This window comes from Aquila chrysaetos, chromosome 8 (assembly GCF_900496995.4).
Source record: "Aquila chrysaetos chrysaetos chromosome 8, bAquChr1.4, whole genome shotgun sequence".
In the NCBI taxonomy this organism is placed as follows: domain Eukaryota; kingdom Metazoa; phylum Chordata; class Aves; order Accipitriformes; family Accipitridae; genus Aquila; species Aquila chrysaetos.
The window spans coordinates 45,807,879-45,830,184 of NC_044011.1; the positions used below are offsets into that span (position 1 = coordinate 45,807,879).

Sequence of the window (22,306 nt, forward strand, 5' to 3'; positions counted from 1 at the left end):
GAGTCAGAAAAGCCCCATCAACTGCTCCTTCTTGGTGGCAATATCATCTAAGGTTTAGGGGACATCGAAGAGGCTCTGTGTCCCCCAGGGCAGCGACTCCTGAAGGAGGACTGGGTCCACAAAGTCATTCTTCTCATGCTGGGACCTGATAGAGGGCACAGGGTGGAGGGCGGTCGGTCAGATGGGGCACAAACAGAACTGAAAGAGAGCTGCGAGCTCCCCAGGGCTGGCCTGGGGAACGTCCGCCGGCAGCAGCGATAACTGATACGAGAAAATGGAGAACTGCCTCATCTTTCTCTCTCTCGGTTTGGGGAAGTGAGAGGGAAATCTCCTACTGCAAAGTGCCTGCAGATGCTGATGAAGGGGTCCAGCAGCAGTGTTTGCACAGTCCTGGAGAAGGGTGATGTTTCCTTCGAGTGTGGAAAGAGGCAGCCCTCAGCCCAGCTGGAGAAGCCGTGGTCCTCATGGGCACAGGGTGCCCTTTCTTGCATCAGTGAACACCAGGATGTGCCTCAACAGGGTAGCGATAGGTCGATCACCACGCTGCAGCCCCAAATCCGGTGAACCAACTGTTGTCCGCAGCCTAGACAGCTATGATTTCCACCTCCCCGTGAAGATGCTTTCTTCCACCTTCCCCATCTTTGCCCTCTAAGAGACATAACCCATGGGGAGATAGAGGGGCTCCATGACAGCCTGGGCAGGGCTGGAGGGGAGCTGGTGGAGCAGAGTGGGCTTCAACCAGTGCTGCAGGTCCTCCCCCAGCTGAGCTCCCCCACCGTCTGGCTCCCAGCACGGTAACACTCTGAAATGCTGGCACCTTGTGGCAGCTTGGAAAAATAGCATTTATAGCGAGGCCAAACCTGCTTTTTGAAATCCCTCGCTATTTCAGATCCGGTTGGATGGGGAGGAAATTCTGATAAGCAGAGAGAGAAATTGGGCACATTTATTTGGGGAGAAGGTACGAGGCTGCCAAGAAGGGATGTGGAAGTCCTGCTCCTCCCACCGTGCTATTTCTGCAGCAGCCCTGTCCCGGCTGCGCGAGCCTTTCATAGGATGTGGTCTTTCAAACAACAAACTCCCCAGATGGATTTTGATCTTGATTCTTCCTCCATGCCATATTTTGCCCTCCCTGTGGTATCTGGGCTGGGAGTCTATGTCAATCAGCTGGGGAACTGAGACCACATGAGACATTTTCCCTCATCCTGGAGATCTCTCTCATCTGATTTTGGAAGATCTAAGAGACCTGAGATTTGATGGCAGCTCTGTCCCCACTGGCCAGCAGTGCTAGATATATTGTAGGGGTGAAAAATATCTGTGGGTTTGGCTCAGATCTTGTCCAACTCTTTTTGCCAGATGGACTATCGGCTGAGCTCAGTTGCAATGCTGGGGATCCTTATCCGGCAAAGGAAGGGTTATTTAAACCATATGAACAAGTGAGTTCCCACAGATGCAGTTTGAGGTTGATTCATACAGGTGCTCAGCGGGTGCCAAATCTCTTCACTAAGAGTCTGGACAGCCGTCCTATAGAAGCACAAATTTTTATCTCAGTGCATTAAATTGTCAAGATACTACAGAGCAACTCCCATCCCTCCCTCCAGCTCCTGCACTGCTCTCCCAGCGCTGCTTTTCCTCACATGCTGCTCCTGGCCTGGAGACACTGTCTAAGATGCTCCAGGAGCTCCTATGACCATCGTTGCTTTACTGCTTTGAAAATGTTTTGGGGACCTGCAGCCCTTTAACAGAACAGGAAACGTCAAATATTACATGGATATAAATAACTCAGTAAAAGCGGGTTACAAGAACATCTGGTTTTGCACACTCCCATACAGTCTGATGGCACTGGGAGAGAAACAGAGAGATAACTCACAATTTTGTCCATAGCAAGACACTTTTGGGTGTCAGCAGGGCCATGCCTTGGTCATCTGAGTCTGCCCAAGAACAAGTCCCCTGTCAGCTGTGATGGGAATCCAGGATCAAGGATAGAGTCCAAGTCAGTAGCGTAGTGAGTGGACATATGTCCTACCTCCAAGGCACAGTCCTACTTGTCATCAGCCCTCCCAAATACTTCCTCCTGCTTACCCGTGTTGACTGTCCTGTCCGGGTTAAGGCTCAGCCCAGCTGGCCTGTGGCCAAGGGCCGTCTCGCTCAGGCGCTGGGAGACGTGAACTCAAAAAACCCGGAAAAAGATGACGTAGACCCAGGTGTCCATATAACTGTCCTGATAACCTGGCGGTGCTGCGAGCAGCGGTCTCTTCCCTGCTCCCCATGGCTTCATGCCTTAGCTTACAGGCGGGAGGATGGGAAGGTGACATGGAGATTGAGGGAGCTGTGGAGGTGTTTTCTGCAGAGCATCTGCTTGTCTCACAGCCTGTGGAGGCTGGAAGGACCAGAGTGGCTACACGCTCCGAGGGAGGACTTCTTGTGAAATGTGTGCATTTGCAAAATGTGCTGCGTTGCTTCTGAGAAAGATAACCAACTTACAACGAATGTGCAGACTTGCTGAAGCAATGTTTTTACAGCCATGACGGACTACGGAAGATGATGCTTGTAGAGAAAAGACCGACTTAAGATAGATCAACTGCAATGGTGGGAAAGAACAGACGCACTTTGGGGGGCAAGATGCTTCTTCAGTGACTGCTTTGTGCTTTTATTTTACTGGTGAGACAGCCTGTGAGCATTTCTTTACCGGGGAAGGCTTCTGACATATAAGCCCAGCTCTAAATAGCTTCCTCCTTTATTAGAAATAACCATTGGCACAAGCTGCCACGGGAAGTGATGGATTCTCCATCTCTTGAAGTCTTTAAATCAAGACCGGATGCCTTTTTGGAAGAGATGTATAGCCAAACAGAAATTATTGGGCTCACTGTAGGAATAAGGGGATGGACTCATATGGCCTGCGTTAGACAGGAAGTCAGCCTGGATAATCTATGGTCCTTTCTGGCTTTAAGATCTATGAAAGTTCAGATCTGCAGCCAAAGTATGGGACTCTTCACGTGTCTTTAAAACAAAAGCGCCCTGGGGTATGGGAAAGCCTCTGAACTGCTTGGAAAGCTACCAGTACCTACAGATTTATTTTCACTGGTACCTGAAGCAATGCCATTTCCCAGTAAATTTTCTCTTCTCTAGACTGTAGATGGGGAGAAGAGCTCAGAGGGCCAGATGGGGACCTGGGAGGCAGGCAGGACACTGTAGGATTTTGGGTTGCACCCCTACTTGGGGACATAACTGCTGCTAGAGGGACCATGTACCACACGGAGATGCCATCATGAAGAAATGCTCTGGCATAGCTGGTCCAGGCTGCTGAGTTTGGCTACCCAGCTCTGCTGCTATGGCATAACCCCGTGGAGAGTGAAAGATGGGCTGGGGAAGATTTGGGGCATCGCCCCAAGTGTCAACTTACATCGGGCTCTGGTCCTTTGCACTTACGGGCTTGCCGTGAAGCAACCCCCACCTCGAGGGGACCCCTTCCCCAGGAGGAAAATGAGAGACGCGGCTGCTCAGTCTGATGCACTAAAATAGTAAGTAAACCAAGGTTTCATCGATCAGAAAAAGGAAAGGAGACAGGCAGGTTTGGAGTTCAGGAATGAGTCAGTGTGAGCCAAGTTTCCCTGTGCATGTTGGCCGGCGCCTACGGCGTGCAGTCGGGTATGTCACCGCGCAGGGAGGCTTCATCTCACCAGCTGAGACCCCCCTCCCTGCAGCTTTCGTTGCCCCACACCTGCCTCTTTAGCCCAGGTGGTGGTTGTGGTGGTTTGAGCTGGGAGCAGACTGAGCCTCTGCCAAGCTTGTTTCATGCTACCCACCAAAAAAACCCCCAAACGATGGTGGCTTTTGGCTCCCAGGGATGGTTGGGCACTCAAGCCGTGACTGTAAATGCACCTTCTCCACCATCCATCCCCTTCCCAGTTCTTCAGCATTTCACCCTCTCTCATCCCAGGTAAACTCATCTCACAGTAAGTACAGCAGCAGGGAAAGCTGGTGCAAACTCCCTGGCCCTGCAAGCAGAGCGGCCAGAACAAGTGGAGCTTGGAGAATATATTTTTGGCTCCATCTCCTCTTTTCAGCACTCGGGAGATGAATGTGGAAAGCAAGCCAGAAACGCCAGTAGTGAATGAATCCACTGGGTGCAAAATTAAGATGAAAAGCACGATCCAGATCTGTTAACAGCGATGTTGTGCTCCAGATCTTACAAAGGTGAACCGAAAAGAACGGAGACCAAAGACGAGTTTATGAGTTTATAACCCTCGTGCACATTTTCCAGCTGATCTAATAAGAAAAGAGCGTGTTGCCTATGACTTTTGCCTCCCTGCAGGAGAAAAGGGGACAGAAAAGGAGTCTTTCTTCAGCTACGAGCCTGTCTGCACCTGCCAGATCTTGTGACCTCGGTCTAGAGGAAGGCGGGTTTGTGCTACACTTCGCTGGGGCTCACTCATCTCTAACCCTTCTCGGTGTTTGCTGGCTCCAGCCCAGGGCTTGCAGTGCCGGACGGACGGCGCCAGGCGGCTCCCAGTGATGCTTTTCAGGCCACAGCTTGCTGCAGGGTTAAAACAATTCCAGAAATACAGGGATGCTGAGTGTGTCACTTCAGAGGAAAGCAAAATGTAAAGTATATGCATATGTTTAGTCCTGCAGAAAAAAAAAAAAAAAAACCCAAACCAAACAACCCAAGCCAAAAATAATGAGAAGTACCAGGAAATGTGTGCAAGTCTTCGGTGGTGAGATGCATGCACAGCGCACCCAGCTTTTGCTGCGGCTCAGATGCTTTTTCATGTAGCCTTAACTCTTTTAAGTGAAGTTGACAGTTTAGAAACTGTCTTACAGAGTTCAGATTCACCTTAACCTTCAAAACAAGCTTCTTCATTACTGGAGAAATGCCTCTGCATTTCCTCCTCTTCTTAATTTAAATGAAAATATTGTAATGTTGCAGCCCAAACACTTGTGCTAATAGACGAGAATTTATAAGTGGCATTGACTTGCTGCTGATAGTAAAAGGAAGTGAAACTGGTTAAAATGTTTTCTTTCATTACCCAAGCAGAAAGCAGAAAGCAAGCAAGCAAGACGACTAATGCATTATGATTTTTTAGTTGCAGGAATGGAAGGCCTTCACTGTAAGACCAGTGAGGATTTTATTTGTTCTTGCTTTAAGTTGGAAAACGTGCTTTTAATGCAACTAAAATAAATATCAGAAATGTGTGTGCGCTTGCTGAAGTGGGAGCACTAGAAGCCTATTGCACTGAGCCCTGGTAGGTTTGTTGAGCCTGGGGGACTCAGCAGCAGCTGTGCCAAGGAGTGGGTTTCTGCTCAGTGATGGTGGGCAAATCCTCCCTTTCCTTGTGCTTCGGTTTCCAGCTGTATAATCAAGATAACAAAATCTTCCTCATCTGTAAGGAGCACTGAAATGTGCTGAGGACGAGCGCCGCAGCAGAAATGGGGCTTTGCCCTGCGGGTACCATGTTGCCCCCGTGGACATACGTTCTGCTCTCTCTGGATGCCCTGTGTGGACCTCACCACGTTAGTTAATCCTGCTGCAGGGTCGGATCCCTTGATGCATCGCTATGCTCCGAAATTGCTCCATAGGGGTGCCTGCACTGGCACCGCTGTTTTAGAAGCCAAGTCACTTGACCTCTCGCTATAGCTCAGCTCCCGACCGCTTTGAAAGTAAATACACTCCTTTCCTACGGTGGGGGTGATGTACAGATGTACAGCAAAGATAAACAGCCTGAAGTCTGTGAGCTTCTCCAGATGCTGAGACAGGGCAGAAATAACCCAGAAAAGCAGGATAACACCCCATCTGGGTGCTCCGGACCTGATCTCCATGAGCACAAACCTTACAACAGCAAAACGATTTTTGCCAAAGCAAGGATTTGCTTGTGCACAATAACCCTCTTTTATCAGAGGACCGTGGATCCCTTTGCTTTGCCCCCCCGGGGAGTTTGTGGGCTCCGGTGGGGGGGGGGGGACCCCGGGTGAGGATTGCCTTCAGGAGGCGTGCTTGTGCTTTCTTAGCCACCCTAGAGGGGAGAGATGAAGCAGAGATGTATGTAATCCCTCCTGTTTATAGCAAACCGTCTCTCGAAAACGAAGCGCCTTTGCTGCAGGAGGTGAGGCTTTCTGGGAAGGTGCTGCCCACCACCGCCGTGAATTAAAAAAAAAAAAAAGAAAAAAAATGCTTTTAATGGTGAACTACAAAGGTTTGGGGTTTTGAAGAAGCAAAAACAACTTCTAGGATGTTGGGGTGGGAGCAAACTACGGGCGTCAGCGTTACAAATAATTGCATCGCGGAAGAAAAGAGCTTGTTGCCTGTAAGATGTGGAGATACTCCAAAGCCCAATGCGGGTCTTACGTGGGAAGGTGTGCCTAAATGGGTGCTCCTTTCTCATCCAGGTGGGGGCTGTGGTCATCTCCACTTCCCATGCGGGGTGGTTTGCCAAAGCCCTTAGTCACGCTGTGTGTGCCGCAGAAGTGGCTGCCCTCTCCTAACCTGCACCGTGAACTCCGGAGGGGAAGAAATACAGTGGTCTGAGCGGTGGGAAGGGGAATCAGGAGTTCCTGAGTAGGACTGGAAGAAAAATAAAAATAATTTGGAGAAAAATAAAGCCTCAGCCCCAAATCCCCTTATTTCTTCCCCCGGGGCTGCATCCCCTCTTTGCATTCCCTTCTCCAGTTTGGGAAATGGCTCTGGCAGCACTTGCTCTCTGCTTGAGCCTTGCAAATCTGCAATGTTTCTGAGCAGGATCACTGTAAAAGCACCCAGGTGAAGCCGGGGGGGGACACGGCTGCTTGTTGAGACTCTCCTCTTGATGAAAGCCAGTGGGGTTTTCCACCAATAAGGCAGGAGTGAAAGCAGGGCCTCAGCATTCAGCTCTTTGTTATTAAATTGCTTGTAATTCTAGGCAATGTCCCAAGGCCTGCCAAAAGGGCTGTGTTCATCATACAACAAAATAATAGCCATCACAATTAATAAACTCTAATGGGAAAACACAGAAGGCAGAGCGCAGGTAAATGACAGGGACAGAGGATCCTTTTAACGTCTACAGGACTAACCCTTCACACATCCCTCAAAGCTGAATGCACTTCAAGTATTTTCCAATCATTTACACATTCTTGGCTTATAACTTGCGTTGTATCCCTTCGCAAACACGGTAGCTGAGATTTCCAGGGCTGTGATGCTTGGAGCACCCGTGGGTTTGCTGTCCCCGGCTAGCTTGGAGTGGGCTAGATCCCGCTGTGGTCCCTGGTTGTCTTCTCCTTTCCTGCCAGCCCCATCCCCGAGCACATCTGGCCTGTGTGCGAGCACGGCTGGGGAAGAAGGAGAGGATGGGAGGGATGGCAGTCGCTGGGCCTGGGAGAAAAACGGGGAGCGGGGGTGCTTAAAATAAACCCAATGCGCACATGAGTGTTATTGCAGCCGTGCCGGGTAAGGCTAGGGCTGTGTCCTCCCAAGAGGAGAGTTGACCGCCAGCAAAAATCCTCTTAACAACAATTAATGGCATCTAATTACTCTTTCTTTTGTCTTTTATTTAGCAACGAGGCTCAGCCCAGGAAGTCCTGGCTTCCACTGTTGGAGTGTTTTGACTCTGGGACTGCAAATGGCCTCGTTTCTTGGACAAACATGACCATGAATGTTCCCAAGCTCCTGCTGGTCCTCTCCTGCCCACTACATAAGTCCAAAGGCACCAGGTGTCATGGGAAGTTACCCTGCACCATCAGCATCCCCTCTGCCACATTGTGTCTCAGCATGGTCCGCAGTGGAAAAATTTCCCTGCTTCCCTCCCGAGGTCCCTTTTTCCCCAGTGTCCCCTTGGGGGCTGTGTCTGTCCCAGGAAAGAAAGCCACCAGCTCAGAGGTGTGTGATGAAATGGTTGCATTAAGCCAAACCAGTGGCCCCACTGTCAGCTTATAGTGGGAGCCAGAGGGGGAAGTAGAAGAAAAGGGCCTGATCCTTCCATGGTATCCTCTCTGAGCGCTGATAGCCGCAGCTCTGGGATTTCCTGACCCCAAAATGGTTTCTTTAATAGCCCTCAGTGGATTTTTCTTCCTTGAATTTCTTGAGCTGGTTCTTGACCCTGTGTCAGCCTTTCATCTCCTCTGGCAGTTTCTGATAGCATCCGTTTCGTTGTCCTCCTGCAGCGGACAAATGGTCTTGAAGGTGGGATGCTGCAGGATTCGTCTCCTGGCTCCTGGCACAGCAGACGCAGGAGATGAAGGAGCGGGACCATCTCCATGGGATGACTTGCCAGGACAGAGGACCACAAGGATCGATTTTAACTGCTTGGAAAGAGCACCCTGATGCTGAGCGCCAGCGTAGCTGGCACGAGCAGCCATAGGTGTCTGGGATGCAGAAGCAGCTCATTGCAGACAGGGTTTTTTGGGGAAATGGTGGGGGATAACCACAAGCCAGTCTCTGCCGGAGTAAAAGGCTGCAGGGATGCCCCGTGCTCTGCAGCGTGCATGGAAAGGGGGCAGGAGGTCCCACTCCTGAGCAGGGATGGGGAGGTGAAGCCACGTTTGGGGAGGATGGGTGTGCAGCAGGGTGGCGGGATGGGGATTTACCTTGATGGTTCGGAAAGCATGAAAATGGGGCAAAATTCTCTCCTTGAGTTGAGGGCAGGGGAATGACCCCTTTTCTGCCACGGAGGGGGCATGGGAGGAGACCGTCGCAGGGCAGGGCAGCAGCCACACGTGCAGGCAGGAAGAAGCAGCTAAAATAAGCAGATGGGTGGAAAAGGGAGGAGAGAGTATTAAGGAGATAACATAAAGGTTAGAGGGGAAAGTCAGAGGAAGTGAGCCAAAACCAGCCTGAATGTCACGAAAAGGTGAAGCTGAGCCTCACGACCAGCACAGAGCGCCGAGATTAGCAAAGCCGTGTCGTGATGCACGAGGCTGCGTCGAGATACACCGCAAGCTGCCCCCCGGCATCCTCCTCCCTCCGGCATCCACCCAGGGGGTCACTTGGAAATCATCCCTAATGTCACACGTGGGGTCCCGAGGGCAGCTCCCAAGCAGGCAGCGGCACTGCCTGTGCCGGCAGCATCCTGGCCAGGCTGCCTCCTCCCTTGTGGGATTATTTTTTTATTCTCTCCAGAAGACAGTCCGCCGTTTTGTAGCATGCAATATGTCATTGGCATTTGGGAACGAAGCCCAAATCAATGATTGGCTCTGATCATTTCTAACGTGGGATGGTTTTTATTTCAATGGCTCATCCACGTGTGGGAACAGAGCCCGTGTAACACTTTGCTGCTGCTTCAACCATATCGTGAGCCAGACTGAAATACTCAGGGGCTTTGTGTTTTCCAAATGCAGAACAAGCTTACGACTAAGCCCCCAGGTGCCATTACCTCATGTTTGTTTGCACGGGCTGGGAATAACACCAGCAGCATTTGGTGTCAAAGCCCTGCCAGACACCTTTTCGCTTGATGTAATTCTTGCGGCAGCCACCCCAGCACCGAGGATGCTCTTTGGCCCTTACGGTTTACTCCCATTTCCTGACTGCCAATCTTCATTTAACTCATTGAGCTCTGCATCACGACACAGCCAAGGGGATGAGCCTCGTGGCCTCGGTGGAGGAGCTGGGGCTGCAGCAGCTGGAGAAAAAGGAAGAGGAGAGGACCGGGGAGATAAAGCCCCCTCCCCAACAAGCCTGTGCTGCAGCTGATAAGAGCCCTCACGGGTTGTAATGGGAGCCCTGGCTGCCTGTTTCCTCACAAAGTCATGACTCAGGGATAATGTTCACATCCTCCGAATGGCGAGGGAGCTAAAAATACAGCCAGGAAAATGAGAATGAGCGAGCGAGCATGAATGAGAGCGTGAGTGAGAAATGCACTGGGGAAAAGAGAGAGGAAGCATGAATGAAAGAGCCTGGGAGAGAGAGAGTGAAAATAGCTGGACCCTTCCAAGTTTCCAAGCTGCAAACCTTTGCTTGCAATCAACACTCTGGCAAAGGCATGCTTGCGAGAATATAAACCCGTCCCCTGAATTTGTCTTCGCAAGCAACCCTCCTGGCATCACCCACCGAGAGCAGGAGGGCAGGACACCCCGCTCCGGGGGGGCTGCATCCCCCGGGGACACTTCGGGGGCTTCCCCCATGCCACTCGTGCCTCAGCATTGTCCTCAAAGGAGGGTGTCCTGCCTACTTGGGTGCACCTGAAGATAGGAAGACATGCTTATTCCTGCCCACGCGCGGACACAAACGCACAAGCAAGTTTTCCCATGGATGCACACGTCATAGGTAGTCTCTCCTAGAAGGATGGATGTGCCTCTGCCCTCGGCGTGGGTCCTCACCAGGGTGGGGTGGGCTTGGGGAGCCCCACTGTTCCCCAGACCCTGTTTCTCCAGCCTAGGAATAGTGTTTTTTTTTTAATGAGCCTGTTGCTGTGAGTTACTGCCTTCCCCCTCTCCGAGCCCCAGGCACCTGCACACACACAAGAGCTCATTCTCCTGGAAGGAGAAATGGTTTTGCCCTCCGCCGTAGCCCCCTTGCATCACAAATAGCCCCTTGGAGCTGAAATATGTTTTACACATTTATCGCAGCGCTGAGGTTTCACCCGCAGCCCCCTTGGCACTGGGCACCGTACCAGCACAGTGGAAAGGATGCTCCCCGTCCCCCATCCTCTACAGCTCCCCTCCTGCAAAGCCAGGGTGCATAAATGGGCCTTAGAGCAGGTCTTTAAGATCAGGAGACCCTCTTTGCCCTGCGTAGAAGCTATATTTCAGAGCAGGATTCTAAGAAGTGGCTCTGGGTTCTTGGGAAGCACCTGTGACACAGTTTTCCCTCTGGCTTTGGCAGGATTGAGGGGAACCTCCTGCGGAAAGCAAAGCCCCTTTCATGCAGACTGCAGGAGTTCAATTACAGAGAGGTTTTTCTACCAAAATGCCTTATTCTGATGTCTCCTTTCCCTCGCCATCTCGGCCGGCAGTGCCGAACACGTGGGCTGAGGCAGGCGAGCGGCTGGTCCCTGCCCGCAGCGCCCAGAGAGGGCTGGCAGGGAGCAATCTCCCCGACACATCCCATCTCCCAGCACATGCCGGAGCCTTGTTTCAATTATTTCCTCCTGGGCAATCCGGCCGATCTGACAAAGGCCCTCGCCTGCCACTTCCCCGCTCCTGGATTTTGTTCCGAGTTTCTTTTGTCCGTGGTTTCCTCCAAGGTGTTGGGCTGGGAGAGGGATGCTGGAGGGATGCTGCTGTGTGGGGCAGGGAGAAGTGAGTCTGCACAGCCCAGGGGGGAGTCCACGGGTCTGTAAGAGCCATTAGACATGGACTGACCATGTTTAATACATCCTTGGGAGCAGCTCTGGAGCACGCAAGTATTGCAAAGGTGCTGGGAGCAGGAGGATGCCGGGGCCAAGCCACGGGACAAAAGATGGAGAAAGAGGTTCATGGCTGGATGGGGACATGTTACCATCCTAACCCCGGTCCCCGGTGCTGATGGCAGGGGCTTTGTGGCAGAAGACCCTCATGCCAAGGACCAAAGGTGCTAAAAAACCCCTACGAACCAGAGGGTCTCTACCACTGCCTAACTGGGATTTACCTAAAAAGAGCAAATCCAGCCCAACATGTGCTAAAGCGGTAAAAAAGTGCAATCCTTGTCCACCACCCTCCAGACCTGCAGGGGAATTGGGCTATGGAGGGGAAGCCGGTTCCTAAGCAACGTTTTTGGGGAAATAAATAAAAAAGGATTGCTGAGTCCTGAGTCATATAGGTCGTATAGGCGCTGCTGGGTTTCTGAGAGCGGGAAGTCACTCCTGGCCCCGCTGCTGTGGCCAGTCGCTGTCTGGGTGCCTGGATGCCAGCGGGTCATGGAGGGACGAGAACAGCCGGCGAAGCCGGGCTAAATTTGACCGATATCACAGATAGGAAGCGAGATTAGGTCCTTCTCCGTCATCACTGCTGAGCCCAGCTCTCCTGACAAAGGCCCCAGGGGTGAGCCTGCTGCTAATCCAAGGAGCCAATTTTAGAGCCCGCTCTCTGCAGACAATCTCCGATTGTTTGGGCTGTTTTGAAGTTTTTCCCAGCCGCACCGTCATCGCATCCTGTGACTTGGCAGGAAAGGCTTTTGCGCAGGCACTGCTGCCAAGAAGCCCAAGAGGTGTGACAGCGTGGGCTGCACGTCCCCCCAGCCGTGTCCCCTCCCTGGGTGTCGGGGAAGGGGCTCGGTGGCCTCGGTGAAGGCGGAGGGGAAAAGCGGGTGGCTCCGGGCAGTGGATTGCCTGCGATGTGACGGCTGTGCCAAGGGGACCAGACACAGATGTGGCAGCTCGGGGCCACCCACCCTGGGTGTAGGGGACCCCTCCGGCTGCTGCAGGTGGGTGGAGGCGGCTGCAGCTCAGATGGGGCCATGAGATGCTGAAAGGAGCAGAGGATTTTCTCCTGGGCTGGGGAAAAAGCCATTAAAACTGCAACAGAGCTCCTCCCCTTCTTTCTCCTGCTAAATAATGTATTTTTCCCTCCAAGCAAACTACTAGCACCACTCGCCTTCCTGTGCTCCCCCAGCACTGTTGCACCCCATTTCCAGGTCCCTCTTCACCCGCAGCCCATCAGCTGCAGGGCAGGATCCAGCTCTGCCCGTGGGTTTTCCCTTTAGGCTGTCAGCAGTTTTGCCAGGTCTTTCTTGAAATGGGAAGCAGCCAAAGCAAGCCGAGATACCTGAACCTGCCATCCATCCCCTTCTTGTCTGGACTCAAGATGTTTCAAAGCTCTCCCCTTTCTATTTCTATCCTTATTGTCATCCTGCTTTGAGAGGAAGGTCTATTATTCCCCCCCTCCTTTTCTCTCTACAAAAATGGGACATTGTTTCTTCTTTCTTTGATTTAAAAGCCAAAAACAGTTATAGGAAACTGTTCAGCAGATGTTTTACAGTATGAACCTAGGGAAAAAAAAAAAAATAAAAGCTCTCCGATTTTGCTTGAGGATCTATATTTAGCCTAATGCTTCCTCCGATTCAGGGTTTGTGTTGGCATAGACGAGGCGTAGGTTTAAGCACTTTGATTGTAGCATTTATTTTATTTCTCCCATTTGCTGCATCCATTAAAATCTGGAGCTGACTGCACGAGCTAATGAAGCTCATTCAGGGAGGAGGTAAATTCAGCTTGCTCTGTGTTTCAGCAAGGTCCCTTTCAGCCCACAGATGCTCAGGGTGGGATTTAAAAAAATAATTTCTCATCCTATTTGCATTAGGGTAAGCAAGGCTGCGTCCGTGCTCACGGCAGTGCCCTGCGCTTGTGCCCAGGGTGGCCAAAATAAAATGAAACTCCCGGCTGAGATTTATAAAGTCTCAGAGGGAGATTTATAGGCACTAAATGAACTGACGCTGTGAGCCTCAGTTCCTTGCGATGCACTGAAAATGGCATTCGCTGATTTTTGGAAACAGTTTCCATCAGGACAGCCAAAACTCATCCCGTAAACTTTCCCCAGGCCAGACTCCTGCTGACTTCAAAAACCCAAGGACTCAGTACCAGCTGAGTGAGACCTTCCAGATAAGGACGACGGTTAACATCGCCAGCCGTGTGTGCTCTTCCCTCAATCAGAAGCAACAGGAGAAACCTCATCTTTGCACTGTGAGATTATACCGCAGGTGGGAAATAAAAAAGCCATCTGCTACCTGCAGGTCTGGGAAAGGCTGGGCAACGATGGCATCTCACCCTCTGTGAAATCCATCCCCTGTTGCCATGTGTACCCTGGTCCCAAATGCTTGCGGTGCCACTCGAAAAGGCAGACCGAGGAGAGGTTTGCCAGTGGAAAATTGAGGCTTGGAGCTTGCCCAAGAGACTGAGAGGAAGCCAATGCCACGTTATCACTGCCCGGTGACACTCCGCCACGGCACTCTCCATCAGCCCTTCCTGCGAGCCTGGCTCCTCTTCTTGCCCGCTCTCAGCCCGAGCCAAAATTTCCGTACCCTGCTGCAGGGCATCGGGCTGGAGCTGCCAACTGTGCCCCGGGAACATCGAGGAAAAAGCTTAGGGAAAACCTGCTGGGATGCAGGTTCCCCCAGGCTGGCACTCTGGATAAGTGAGCAGGCGGCTGCATTTGGGTCCCCAGCGATGGGAGCAGGAGCAAGAGGCTCAGACATATCTTTGGGATGCAGTTTCTTCTGGAGTTTGTGCTAAAAATACATATGTTTGCAGCTTATGGAGGGTGAGGATACCAGGACTTCATGCTGGGCCTCCTAAGGAGCATCTGCAGTGGGACAAGACTGTGCTGATACCCTGTAGATAGTAAAAGGTGGAAAATCAGCAGCAGAAGAAATCGGGTGTTATTCAAGTGCACAGAAGATGTGTGTTAATGAAGATACAGCTTGTTTGCTACACCTGATCTAGCGACTAGCCCAGAGATCCTTTGCAGACCTCCTTATCCTAATGGAGAGCCAAATCTAGGACCAAAAGTAAAGCCTGTACTTGCTTACTATTGGAAGTTTTCAATCAGAAAGAGCCACGCTGTGGTCTTATTTCCAGAATAAAATCCAGAGCATCTCCACTGAGGTGGGAGGTGCACGTGGGCACCCAGGTATAAGGGCAGGGAGGAATTCACCAGTGCTGGGACATGGGCTGGCCTTAAACATGACACTGGGCATCACTGGCAGTGATCTGGGCTGTGGTTTCGAAGTTGAAATCAAAGCTGTGTTTCCAGACATTAATGGCGTGTTTGTTGTCTAAGATGGTGGAAAACCAGATAAAAGCTGTAGCCCAAATGACCTGTTTGATTTCCTATAGGGCATTGTTCGTGCAGCTTCTAAATAGCCTGCATTAGAAAGACAGAGCAATTAAAAAGGCAAACTCACCCAAATTCATAGGCTGAGCTCTGGGATGCTGGAAGGATAAAGGTCTAATTCATAGAAACATCTTTGGCTCCTTTATTTAGGATTTCTGTATATTATATATGCAGACAACCAGGAATGTCATTTTTTCCAGACTGCTTTTTGCATAAATTAAGATTGTTTGCTGTTCACCAGCTAACCCCGCCATGACCTCCCCTCCCCTCCACCCCCCCGGCTCTGCTTAAAACCCGTGGGCCCATGCTGGCTCCCGCAGACTTCTGTGAGTGCTGGGAAGGGGGAAGGCGAGCTGGGACATCCCGAGCTGCCCGGGGTGGCTTTTTTGGAGAGCTGTGGAGCTGCAATAAGGACGGCCAGGTTAATGAAGCACCTAAAGCAGGTCGTAGGACAAGAGTGAGGGTCCCCCCTCTCCCGGGTAGGTGTGCCCGCCTCAACCATCCTTGGAGGATGGATGGTGGGACGTGGTCATGCTCTTGGGGTCAGGTAGTGCCGCATGTGCTGAGGAAACGCCTTGGGAGACGCGAAGAGCTCCTTAACGCAGCCTGGATCCGGGTGGAAACCTGCTCGGCCCCGGGAGCGCTGATAAATGAGACGCTGCTGCTTCCCCTCCCACCCACATACTTCCACTTTCACTTCACATGTGGGACCCAGCACTGCGATCCCCAGCCTGGCCATAAATAACCCCTCCATCACCAGGCAGTCATGGTGACAGCGTGTATTAAGGCTGCCAGTACAAGTGTTATTTTTCTTCTTTCTTCCTCCTGGAGCCCTTGGCGTCCTTCACGGAGGGGAACATCACACCTCTCAGGGGATGTCACCTGTGTCCTGTTATCCCGCCTGAGCTCCCCCGATAATCGACGGAGGATACAAAAGACAGTCTGTCCAAATGTGCTTGGTGGAGCTCAGGAATTAAATATGAAAAGACACAGCTGTTCCAAAAGCCTAATCTTTGTCACAGACAAACTTTCCTTGACCTGGAACCATGTGGAAAATAAACAGAGAGGTAAAGGACATGTTAATAACTCATTTCCACAAACCCAAGCCTTGCATTTCTGCTACTGTATTTTTTTTCCCCTCCTGCTCGCTCTCATAGCATAAAGTATTTTGTAAGATACATACATTTTTGCATTGGTTTAGACGTCCAATTAGAGCACTGTGCTGAAATATCTCCAGTCACCGGCAACTTCCCTGCCCTATGGTTCCTCATACAGAAACACGGGATAATAATATTTTCTTTGCCGAACATGTAACTCAGGTTTCTGTCTGGATGGTGGTACCCAGGAGGGCACAGATTTCAGCTCGGACCTCCTGAGATTATTGTAAAAACCACCAAATCCTGTTGTCCTCTGTTGTGTGTCTGTCAGCTGAGGGAGAACAAAAAGGTCAGTTTGATGTTGGAAAAAAGGCCTCAAGAAAAAGAGAGTTTCCCAGGTTTATCAGCTAGCCGTATAACCCAAATACAATGAAATTGCTTAATTCTTACGTCATTCGAGTTCTTTCTCCTCCTCACCCCCAGCACAGTGGCATTTCTGACACTGAAAAGATGTGAACCATGAAAGGAGAAGCCCAGCGACTTCAAAGGATGTGCTGTGTTGGGTTAGAGTCAAGTGGTGAGTCACGAAACGATGGTGATGGAAAGCTAACGGCTCCTTTCTGCAGGCCTGGGATCACGCATGGGGACCACGAGCTGATTTATGGATGCAGTTGAGATGCTGTGCTCGGCACTGCTGCTGAGGTGTCCCTCTCTCGCGGGGGGAAAACAGACCTCCGGAGGTCTGCAGGACCACCTTGAGTGGAGCCAAATGGAAAACTTGGGCTCTCCCTGTTCTCCAGATGCTGCTTCAGCCTCGCTGACAGTCCTTAGCGGCAGAGCAGGAGCTTTTTCACCGCTCAACCCTTCCCCAACATTTTTGGAGGCACCGCTTGCCAGGAGGGAGGTCTTCCAAGCCCAGGACACCAAAGCCACCGCACCCTGCTCTCCAGGCAAGGCCACCTACACTACAGAAACCAGTATCTAAAGAGAGCAGGCGGCACAAGGGGACCCAGCTTTCGGATTTCGGCTGGTGTCCTCAGACAACAGCAACAGCAGTAATGATAATTACAGTTTCCCATTCATTATCCTCATAGTTTAACCATAATAAGCTGCTTATTATTTTCAGAATGCGTTTTATATGACATTTTCACTGCGGTGCTAATCTTATTTTTTTAAAAGAGGATGCAAAGGGAAGCAGTTAAATGGTCTCAATTAATTTTCTTTATTTTTATACTGGCTTGGGAAGCAGTTGACTTTTTAAAAATGTCAAGATTTTTATCAACGTTTTGAATTTCACTACAGCAAGATGCAGGGAATATTTTAACAGATAAAAGAAAATAAAAATATCTCTCTTTTTTTACCCCCATGCTAATAGTAAGTTAAGTAATAAAGAGCAAGTGATTAACTGGCTGCTGAATTCATTTTGAAATCTGGCCAGATGTGTTCGAGCAGGAATTGTTAGTTGATAGCATTTTTGTAAATCTGATCTTTATTTATACGCTTGCCTGGGAAAAGAGCACTTCTGAAATCTGGCTTTATAGTCTTAGATTAAATGATTTTGGATGAGGATTTTAATTTACAGATTTGAAGAGGGTATGTGTGATGGAATCTTATCTGTTTTTTTTCTGAGTGTATCAGATAGTCTAATAAAAGATCCCCCTCCCAACGAACAGGCCTAATTTTTCTTGAAATGACAGAACTGGTAAATGATGACTGATTTTCCAGTTAACATTTTCATAAATGAGAACTGATTTACCTTTTTCTTACAGCTTCCAGGAGTTCCTGTGCATCCTTCCCCTATGTTGTTAATGGTGTGAGTGGGGCAGGCACCTGCACAAAGGAGGTTGCAAAGATAATATTTATGTTGGCTTTTAGAAAAGTGATTATTTTTTGTGCTTACAAGGCAAAATTCACAAATTTGCATCTTAAGGGCTCAGACTGGTGATGTTATGGCTAGAACTTCCCTAGAGATGTTGCTTAACATCAGAGTTAGAGCTGAGTGGAAATTTCTCACTTCCTCTTCCAGAATGAAAATATGGATGGGACTTGGTGTTATTCTGGGGTTTATCATATATATACACATATATGTATTTATAGTGATGTGTATAGACTAAAAATGAAAACTCAAAGCCGAAGGAAAGGATTTTTCTGCACGTTGTATCACATCCAAGCCAGTCTAACATCTTCAGGCACAGTTATTTAAAGCCCGTTTCTGCATGGTTCTCGTACCCCTTGTAGAAGCGAGATAAACCATGTATGAGCAAGTTTATAGCAATTAACTCAATCCGTATGAAGGAGATTTAACTGTAGCAGCTTCTAACCTAATATAGCCTCACAAAAGTCATGTGTGGACCCCTTTTAAGCATTCAGGATGCTCCCATACACCCTGAACTGCTTCTCTTTTAGTGTATATTCTGTATCCACCACATCATACCCAAGACGATGGATCTGAGCTCCTGCCTGACCCAAAGATGGAAAATCCCTATTCTCCCGCTTTTGAGGACAGATATTTCCCCTCAAATTGGACAGGGCATGCAGCACCCTTGGGCTCCATACAAGGAGGCAATTAATCGGGTGTTCGTCCCTGGCCCGCTGGCCAGAAGGCTTGAGCTCTGATGGTGCCTCTAGTTTGCTTTCGAGGCCAGCCAGCGACGGAAAGCCTCAGCACCTGGCCACCAGATGTGCACAGCTCTTGGGGGACCACTGCTGAAGCATCTGGGGCACAGGCTGCGTGTCATTGCCTTGATTTTGAGGAGGGGCAGGAGGGAATGCTGCCGCAGCCTGGGCAAACCTGCCACAGTATTTACAAGCACAGGCAGCTCCTTGATCTGGCTGTGTCACCTTCTCCCAAGGCAAACAGAGGCTGGGAAGGTAACCCTCCAAATCAAGACCCTCTTTCTTTGCTCCCTTGTACTGGGGTCAGCGTGTAATACCAACTAAAAGCAGACAGGTTCAGGCGCTCAGGGTCATTTTATCAGTTCCTGCTCTGTTTTTCCAGTGTAATATGGAAATGATGATACTTATAGATCCATAAAGGGATGTGGAAGCTTATTACATGCAGCTTCTCACCCTTAGTGGCTTATGATCCTCAAGCAGGACCGCAAGCCTGCAGGATCTCTCCCTGGAAAGTAATCTGGGCGGCTGCAAGAGAGTCAATTGTGGTAGGTGACAGTCAGTGAAACTCAGAGCACTCTGGCCGTGATGAATTTTGCCCAGGTGATCCCTGTTCACTCCCCAGCTCCAGGATGCAAGCCGTGACCCTCTCCAGTCATAGCCACCGTCAGTATGATGCCGCTTTCGTTTTCCATCCATTGCTCTAGCTGCAAAACGGTGATAAGGATTTCTTAGGTTATTGGGAAAGGGGCTGTTTCTGCTGACACCTATATCCAGCACCTTCCAGAAGGAGCTTGTGTGCCCGTGTGCCCTTAAATTGAAGCAGCCTACCAGTGCACAACCTGTGAAACATCCGCGAGACATCTCAGACTCGGTAAAAACATTAATAACTACTTAAGTTAAACATTAAGGAATCATTTTATTTTTTTATGAGTACAAAGAAAATCCAAACCATCTGGAATGGAAAGTACATTTCGATGCACAATGGCTCTATGATAAATTCCATGAGCTACCCGAAATTTAACCCAACTTTTTGTTGCGAGCTGAAGCAACAGGCTTAGGTGACTGATGTACCCAAAATCAGGTGACCTCGTGCAAGCCGAGAGAGGTGATCTGCACGCAGCAGACATCGTGCTGCCTTGTAAGAAACAGCCGAAACCAGAAGCCTCTCCATTTTGCAGACACACAGTTGATTGGACAGCCATAATACAGAGGCTATTAATATATAGATTACTGTATCGGAAGAACCGTCTGCTGCAGAGCAAAGCATCCAGCCCAGGGAAAGACATCTTGTTTGCAGCTGCCAGCGGGGTTATCCTGCAGCCTTGGGAAGAGTTGCCCAGATAAAAATTGATTGCTGGATGCATTCCACTCCTTTGGCGCTCAGACGTGACTGAGGCTTTGTACCAAAGCCCAGGAGGCTGGAAACCTTCCTGAGAAGATGGGAACCCTGTAAATAATTTCCTGCGTTAAAATAGCTACAAGAGCGATCCGTGCCTTACGGCTGCAAGTTCAACAGGTAACGTATATTCGGGCCACCTGTAGCTGTGTGTTTCTAAGTTAAAGCAAAGGAGAGATACATTCTTCATTTAGGAGCTGGAGAAAATCCTCGAAGGACCTGTTAATAGTTTTATGTGCATAAATATTGGGGTTTTCTGTTTATTTGTCACTATGTGCATTTGAGCAATCTCCTGGACTAGGGGGTGAAGAACAGGAGAGACCTTTATGCCTGTGAACACTAGTTTTGCACATTTGATTCCTCTGGGTAGCATCTGGCAGCAGTAGATGCCACAGAAGCCCTGTGCAGGCAGAAATTATCCATGTCGTAGCAAATGCAGTTTCGGTCTGCACTTTGCAAATGTCCACTTAGCTGAGAGTATCCAAAATACCCATTTTTGGACTGGGAAGGGCTGACCCCAGGAGTTATTTCTCTCCTCAGACTGATCAATACTTCAGCCTGTATTTCCAGTGACAGTACTTAGATGTACATGCTGCATTTTTTTTATTGTGAAGACGCTGCAAACTTCCCTGAAAACCAGCCACTTCTGCAAATATTCTGGCAAGCAGAATATTACAGTGTCGGTGCATTGAGGCAATAAGGGCCGAGTCCCATGGCTGTGTCCTCTTTTTTGCTGTTATATTACAGTTTGCTTTTAGGATTTCTAGGGAAAATCACAGCAGCTGTTCCCAGCCTCCCATTTCGCCCATAAACAAAATGTCCCAGAACAGCACATATGTAACCCTTGATGTTTGGGCTTTGCCCCACTCCCGAGGCTGCTGGCAGGGGCTCAGCTGGAGCGGTTGCTCACAAAGACGGTGTGACAGGGATCTGTGCTGGAACTGGAGAGGATTATCAGCCTGGAGCCCTCTCCTGGAGAAAAAAGCAGCTTTGCTGCCTGGAGAGTGAGAGCAGGAGAAGCAGGATGGGAACGTCCTCCTGCATCCAGGATCTGGGGGTAGAGCTGGGGCTTCAGAAGTCCCTGGCCAGGCTGCGAGGGTTTGGGCAGGGGGATGCAGAGGCGTTAGGAGAGGGCAGCCCCCGGTCCTGCACTCCCAGAGCGAAGCAGGTAATTTACACTGGTTTTTTTTGAAGTGAGCCCGCTGCAACCTGTGTTTCTGTCCCTCTCCCTTTTCCTGCCCAGCCGGGAAAGTGCTCGCCTGCCCTTCAGGTCCCAGCAGCCTTCTCTCCAGAGAGCCCCTGGCCTCCTTTAGCATCTGCGTTAAAAGCAGTCTTTGGGGTGATGCAGGTTGGGACCAGGCACCTCTATCAGAGGAGGGAGCTAAACCAGTGGCTCCCAGTGCTGCCCCAGCATCTCCCCTCTCTGGTGCCTTACATAAGGGGAGATTGCTTCAGCCTTTATGCTTTTAAAAGCAAGCAGCAGCTACCATGGCTTTTTTTTTTTTTTGGCACGCCTGGTACCAGAGGCGTGTGATAAGAGGTTTTGGGGCAGGCTACCAGGCTGTGTCCACAGCAGCCCGATGGCTGGATCCTGCCCAGCCTTGGGGGTAAGGCAGGCACCAGAAAGCCGGCGGTGCCCTGGGATATGCACGGGAGCAGGAAAGGCAGAGGTGCCCAGGGGACCTTTTAGGAGGAAACAGCAGTTTCTGCCATTAGGCACCTCCAGGCAGAGGCAGGAGCTGAGCCGAGGTTCGGGGATCAGGGCTGGATAAACCTCACCCTGGTTGTGCTGTGCGTGCCTTTTTTTTTTAGTCGCCGTGCAAGAATAAGCTCCACTTCACAGGGACTTTGGGGGGCCAGAGTAACACTTGCAAAACCCGCTGAAGCCCTCGGCTCGCTTTACAGGACGCAGGAGCAGCGTGGACACAAAGGCCACCACCACCACAGCCCAGTACCCCGCACTGGGGGCAGGGGGGGGCTAGCAGGAGGCTGCCCCCCATGACCACCTCAACCAACATCACTGTTTTTTTTTTTTCCCCATCGGCGTGACATCTGCCAGAGGTGGCTTTTTCCTGGCTAGCGGTGGCCGCCGGAGCATGAGCGGCGTGGAGCTCTCCTTTCCCACCGCCCTGGATGCAGGACTGACCACTCCCCCTCCCTTTGAATAGGCGGCCCTGCTGCAAACACTATATTTCCATCCTCTCCAGCTCCAGCGCAGAGGATAGCACCAGGTAGTTGGAAAGAGATCGGAGACAAGTGTGGGAAGCCGTGGAAGACATAAGCTTTTCCCCTGGTCTTTCAGCTAAGTAGTAAGTGGCGGTGGGGAGAGAGTCTGTTTAAACTCTTTTGTGGGTTGTAGGTACCTGTGTTCATTTTCAGGACATCTAAGATTTGTTTTGCCAGCGATTTACTTTTACTCTCTCCATTTCCAGTTTCACCCAGTAACTGATTCATGTGTTTGCTAACAGTACTGCAGAGTCTTATATAAATG

The 22,306-nt window shown here is 50.3% G+C and overlaps 1 protein-coding gene across 1 annotated transcript in view; it reads left to right on the forward strand.

Moving 5' to 3' along the window:
* Positions 1-21,950: 21,950 nt before the first annotated feature.
* ETS1 (ETS proto-oncogene 1, transcription factor) overlaps positions 21,951-22,306 on the forward strand; it is a 78,478-nt gene continuing 78,122 nt past the window's right edge. Inside the window, exon 1 of the mRNA XM_030023044.2 lies at positions 21,951-22,124. The gene's annotated coding sequence lies outside the window, so the exon portion shown is untranslated. The remainder of the gene's footprint in view (positions 22,125-22,306) is intronic.